This window comes from Chrysochloris asiatica, unplaced genomic scaffold (assembly GCF_000296735.1).
Source record: "Chrysochloris asiatica unplaced genomic scaffold, ChrAsi1.0 scaffold00367, whole genome shotgun sequence".
NCBI lineage: Eukaryota > Metazoa > Chordata > Mammalia > Afrosoricida > Chrysochloridae > Chrysochloris > Chrysochloris asiatica.
This window is the reverse complement of record NW_006408885.1, coordinates 1,065,896-1,072,334: the sequence shown is the minus strand read 5'-3', so window position 1 is coordinate 1,072,334 and position 6,439 is coordinate 1,065,896.

Below are 6,439 nucleotides of genomic sequence, written 5' to 3'. Positions count from 1 at the left end.
TCCCTGGAGCCAGGATTCTCTGTACCCCAGCAGTTTTCCCAGGGTTGCATCAAAAGAAGGTCACCGTTTGATTGGGAGGCCAGAAAGGCAGGGAACATGATAGGCAAAGGTTTCAGTGTGAAGAGAGAGAAAATTGCTCATCAAAACCACTGGGTCACAGAGCTCTCAACAAGGGAGACTGCGGTTGCTAAGATCAAGGCTTGTTCAGCCTGTGTTCCCATGTCTTCAGTTATTCTTCCTACGTATACACATTTTCTTACACACAATTACACAATACCATGCTGACATAAACACACACCCTCACATTTGTATTCTCACTCTGAGACACATACATATACTGTCACTTATGCACTTAGACACATATGCTCTCTCTCTCACACACACACATATATATTCTCTTTCTCCCAGAAACACAGAAACAAAAACAATAGTATATAAGCCTCAAGAGAAGAAGATCATGTCTATTTTATTCACCACTGAATTCATATCACCTAGCATAGGGTCTAAGGAGTTCTGGTAGTGTAGTGGTTACGAATCAGGCTGCGAACTGCAAGTTCAGCAGTTCGAAACTGCCAGCTGTTCCACAGGAGAAAAATAAGGTGTTCTGCTCCTGTAAAGACTTACAGTCTCGGAAACCCTGTGCAGGGTCGCTATGAGTTGGAACTGACTCCACAGCACACAACCACAGCATAAGGTCTGGAGTCCTGGTGTGGCACTGTAAGATAAGCACTAGACAACAAGGTTGATATGAATGACAAGATGGTGGTTCAAACCCACGAGCTGCTCCTCGGAAACTCTATACAGGGTTACTTTGAGTCAGAGCTGACTGACAACAACAATAGCATAGGGTCTGGCACCAAGTAAGTACTTAAAAAAATTGGTGAATGACTAAGGAAATTAATGAATAAGAGTTCCCGTTATGTATCAAGTTGTTACATATTTAGAGAATCAAAAAGACAAATGATTAAGAACAAAAGCTCTAGGACCAGAAGACCTACATTTCATTCCAACTTGTATTACTTGTGTGATCATCAAAGTGCTCATTTTTCTTCTGTGCCTGTTTTTTCATCCTAAAAATAGGGAAATAATACTACCTACATATAGGTCGGTAGCGTAGTGGTTACGAATCGGGCTGTGAACCTTAAGGTCAACGGTTCGAAACTACCAGCCGCTCCGCGGGAGAAAGATGAGGCTTTCTACTCCCGTAAAGATTTACACCCTCGGAAACCCTGTACAGGGTCGCTATGGGTCGGAACCGACTCGACGGCACTTAACAACAACAACAACAACACATATAGGTCAGAATTGACTAGATAGCACTTAACAACAACACATATAGGGCTAGAACCCTAGTTGTTGTTGTTATGTGCCATGGAGTCGGTTCCGACTCATAGCGACCCTGTACAGGGTTTCTGAGGCTGTAAATCTTTACGGGAGCAGAAAGCCTCATCTTTCTCCTGCGGAACAGCTGGTAGTTTCGAACTGCTGACCTTGCGGCTCGCAGCCCAATTCGTAACCACTACGCTACCAGAGCTCCTTAGAACTCTAGTAGCATAGTGGATTACAAGCTGGGCTGCTAACAGAAAGGTCAGTAGTTTGAATTCACCAGTCACTCCTCAAGAGAAAGATGAGGCTTTCTAACCCCATAAAGATTTACAGCTGCAGGAACCGTATACAGGGTGGCTGAGTTGGAACTGACTGGATAGCGCACAATCACCACCACCACACATGGGATTGATGTGGGCATTATATTAGTTAATGCATGTACCAGATCTACAACAATACATAGAAGAGTGAAATTACTCAATGATGACTAGTTATTTACATCATCCCAAAGAAACCTATCAAATGAGATTACTATTTGTAGCTAAGAAAACTGAGGTTCAGATAGGAATGTGACTTACCAAAGGTCACACAGCTAGAAGGTAACAGAATTGAGATTTGAACTGTACTGCATAGCTCAGAAGATGGAGCCCATTCTAATATCCCATAGGTTGTTTTTATCTCCTTAGCGTGTGACCTGTCCAGTCCTTGAGTGTAGATGTTGCTGCCTGGGTGGAGGCAGCCTGGTTAGTGGCCCACCTAACATGGTAGTCAGGATCTAGGGGCTCAGAAGGGGCTATGAGAGTGGGGGAAGGGAAGAGGGCTACTTTGTAGGGGGACTTGGCACCTGCTAGCCCTGAGCCCTGAGCTTTGTGTAGGAAGATTGTCTGGGCATCCTGGAAAGCTTTATTTGGTTGTGTTTTGATAATTCATTGCAACAGCCACACAGAACTCAGACAGCATACTTACAGTTATGAGTGAGGTTTATTAGTAAAGTTAACAGGTTACAGTGAAGGGCTAGAAGTGTTCAGGATACAGTTGTTTGATCAGGACAGTCTCTTGTCTGCTATGCCCACAGGCAGGCCTCTCTCAGGCCTGTTGGCCTCTGCTCTGCTCAGGCAAAGTTACAAACTTTTTTATGACTGTTGATAAATGCCCAAATGGAACTTCATTCCACTAATAAGCCTCAGCCTGAAGGCACTCAACTATCTCCATGGGTCAGTAAATCTAACTCCCCAATTAAGTGTCTACAGGTTCCTCACTCCACATGAGACCCTCCTGCCAAAAGACCCTCAGCTTTTCTTGCTCTGTAGACTAGGAAGCCCACAGTTGTGTCTGGTGCTCTGACTCTTACTTCTGCTGCGGTGGCTCCTTGTCACTTGTCTGCTACTCCTCTCTGTCCCTGGGTCAAGGAGACTCAATGCACAGGAATGTCAGTGACTAAAGTCCCGCTCCACTCCTGACTCTTCTTCCTTGAAGGTAGTGAGATTCCCTCCTTATGCTTCTGATCTGGTACATTTTACACCCATCAGGATGGGTACCATTGACAGACCTTCTCGTTAGATTTCCAAGTTTTTACAATCAAAATCCTATTAACAATCACTTAAAACGGAATCATATAATTCTGTTAGCATCATCTCTTAACCAGATCTATCAAGGGAAAAAATGGTCATTTGGTAGAATTGAAAAAACTATGGCTTGAAGAGTCATGTTAAATAACTTACTGGGTCGCACTCATACTTGAGCCAGAGACTCCCAGTCCAACACACAATTCCTTAGACTATGCAGCAAAGCTACAGAGCTGCACAAACCATTTCCTGCCAAGGGACACTTAAGTTTCAGTTTTATGAATTCATTAAAATGCGCATGTAAACTTTTAAGAAAATAGCATTATGCTGTAATAGAGCTACAAATTGACATGATTCCTTAGAGAGTGCATTGCTAATTCTAGTTGTCTACTCAGCAAAATGGTTTTCCATCATTTTGTATTTGCTAGCAGTGGGAGGGAGGTTGGACCCCGATCTACAGTGAGCTAGGAACAGCTACTTGGACAGAGAGCGCTGTAGATAATCACTGTGAGGGGAAGGAGAGGTGAGTGGCTGCCAGGACCGGCATTTGGTGGCTGATAGTGCCTGCAATGGAATAGTTGTGCCTAGCCCTATGAACCTTGAGGGTGCCTAAGCTTCTCCAGAGCCTATGCTGTGAGCTGTGCCTGGCTTTGGTCATCCTGAAGGCGGCTGGGGAGCTTTACCCTCCTCCCATCATTTCTATCATCCCTTCTCAGTCAAACTAAACAAAATACCATCCGAGTGGAAACCTTGCATTTACATTGAAACTATAGTGTCTAGACAGCTCCATCTCCCGCAAGGTCCTCCCACAACCCATAATGCAGCTGGCACAATTCTATGCTTATTTGTATCTGTGTCTGTCCCAAAAAATTTGATTATGAACTCCTGAAATTAAAATTCACATCTGATTTGGTTAGAGCCTGAATTACACTAGGAACAATCAGCGCATTAAGATCTGCCAATCTAGCGGCTGTTACTAAGGGGTGGTGGCTGCAGGGGACGGAGCAGAGTCCCAAAAGGGAGTGTCTCAGGAGAGCAGTCCTCCAGAAGGATGGAGAGGGCTGGGCAGACTGAGAAGCACAGGACACTATAGGCTAGCATCATCCGGAGAAGGGCTTGTGTGCCTGGATTAGGAGTTTTCTGGACAGATTTCAAGTAGAAGTGAGCATGTTCTTTTTCTGGAGATTATTGTAGTCGTGGTGATAATAGTAATGTGAAATGATAGAGGGATTGTCTCCAGCCCTTCCCTGCTGCCCATTAATGAGGTTGAAGGCTGCACGGGGGCGGGGGGGGGGGGGGAGGATCCTCCCCCCTTCTCCAAGTCCTACCTCCCCCTCCCCCCATCTCCAAGTCCTACCTCCAGACAGGTAGGACTGATGGAGACCTGAACAGGAAATAGGGGAATGTCTGAATATGGTTTGTCCTCTCATTTCATCATCAACCAACAGAATGCAGATCCCATTTCTGTGATGACAATTCTGGGACTTAGAAAGGAAGCTAACCTGCCCCTACCCCACTGCTCTTGAGCGGGATGGCTTACACTTTCACACTGCTCTGCAGTGTGCTGCGAAGCTGCGTGCGAAGCTGCATGTATGGCTTGGTGGGAAAGTACCACACTGCAGGGGCACTGGAGACAGCAACCTCCTGAGTTCATGCCCATCTGGGAATGCAGATGCTTTGGCCTGGTTGGCAATATGTACATGTTCCCCCAGGTTCACCAGCACAACCCTTCTCCCTAATGCCTAGTGGTAGGTAATTAGGTAGTTTCCAGCCTCTGTTAATACAAACCATGCTACAATGAAACTTTCGTACATGTGATTTTATGCACCTGTGCAAGTGATTCTGAAGACTAAATTCCTAAAAGTAGAACTGCTAGTTCTTAATTTTCTATAAAACAAAAACAAACTCATTGCTGTGAAGACAATTCTTATTCACAGGGACTAGGGTACCTTGTATTTACTTGGTATGGGTTTCTTATCCAACATCTTTTTAATTCCCACCGAGTGATTGGATATAGTCCTGGTGTGGCATCCAGCAGAATAATGCACTAGATCGCAAGGTCAGCTTGAGCTGCAAGGTCAGCGGTTCAAACCCACCAGCTGCTCCTCGGAAACTCTACACAGGGTTGCTATGAGTTGGAACCAACTAAACAGTACTCAACAACAAATAAGGTGCATGGGACTTTAAGGCTGGGATTGTTTTGCCATCCAGCTAGGTTTAAAAGGAGCCATCTAAGAAGCAGGAAAAGATGACCCCAGGACCATCAAGAAGGAACATCATGAGTGGAGCATGAGATCCCTACCTGATAAAGCTGTGATGGCAGAGGCAACAGCAGAGACAGGGCTGGCTCTACGCCCATGGACAACTGAGTAAAGCTGAGTGCCTAGAGCTGGAAACTGGCTTGCAGAATATGCCCTTTGGGCATTCACAGATTGGCTAAAAGAGCTTTGCAACACTTGGTAGAGCAGGGCAGAGGCCAAGGGGTCACATGGCTGAAAGGGCAAAGACAAGAGTGAGGCATGCCTGCAGCATGGCAGGTAAGAGGCATTCCTGACTGAAGAACTGCATCCTGAGTTTTTCTGATCCTGAATTGTACCCTGTTCACTTCCCTAATAAACCCCATAATCATATTATAATGAGTTCTGTGTGGCCATGGCAATGGATTATCAAACCCAAATGTGAAGCAGAGAGTACTGTGGGAGTGATGGTTGGTGTCAGAATAGTGTAAAGAAGGTTGTAGGGTGGAGGCATGTCTGACCCCCATCCACTTCATAAGAATCTATGTTGGGCTGATTTTGCGTTTGATTTTCTCTTCCCTATATGAAGTCAGGGGTTTCAAACCCTACATGGGTTTTGAAACAACTCTGTGTATTTACACAGTAGAACTGCTGCAGTGGTGCAAAATTTGAACCACCAACCTCCATGTTAGGAGTCAAGTGCAAGCTGCATCATCCAGGGACCTTTAAATTTCTATGTTGTTGTTGTTGTTGATAAGTGCTGTTGAGTTGGTTCCAAACCATAGTGATCTAGAATAGGTTTTCCAAGGCTACAAAGCAGAAAGCCTCATCTTTTTGCCATGGAGCAATGTGTGGGCTCCAACCTTGTGGTTGGCAGTCCAGCACTTAATCCTATAGAACCAATGAACTATTCTTAAATTTCTTGAGATTCTACTAATTTGCCCATCTAAAAACCTGCATCAATTTAAACTCTTACCATGAATGTATGAGATTGTTAATTTCCCCACACCATTGTTTATGTGGGGTGTTAGCTTACACTTTAGTCAGTGTAATCAAGCATCAAAAATTTTGTCTGAATTTTCATCTGCAATTTCCTGAATATATCCTATCGAAAGTTAGATTGTGAGGGTGACACAGGACTGGGCAGTGTTTTGTTCTGTTCTAGGGTCACTATGAAGGAGCTCTGGTAGCGTAGTGGTTACGAATCAGGCTGCAAACCGCAAGTTCAGCAGTTCGAAACTACCAGCTGTTCCGCGGGAGAAAGATGAGGCTTTCTGCTCCCGTAAAGATTTACAGCCTCGGAAACCCTGT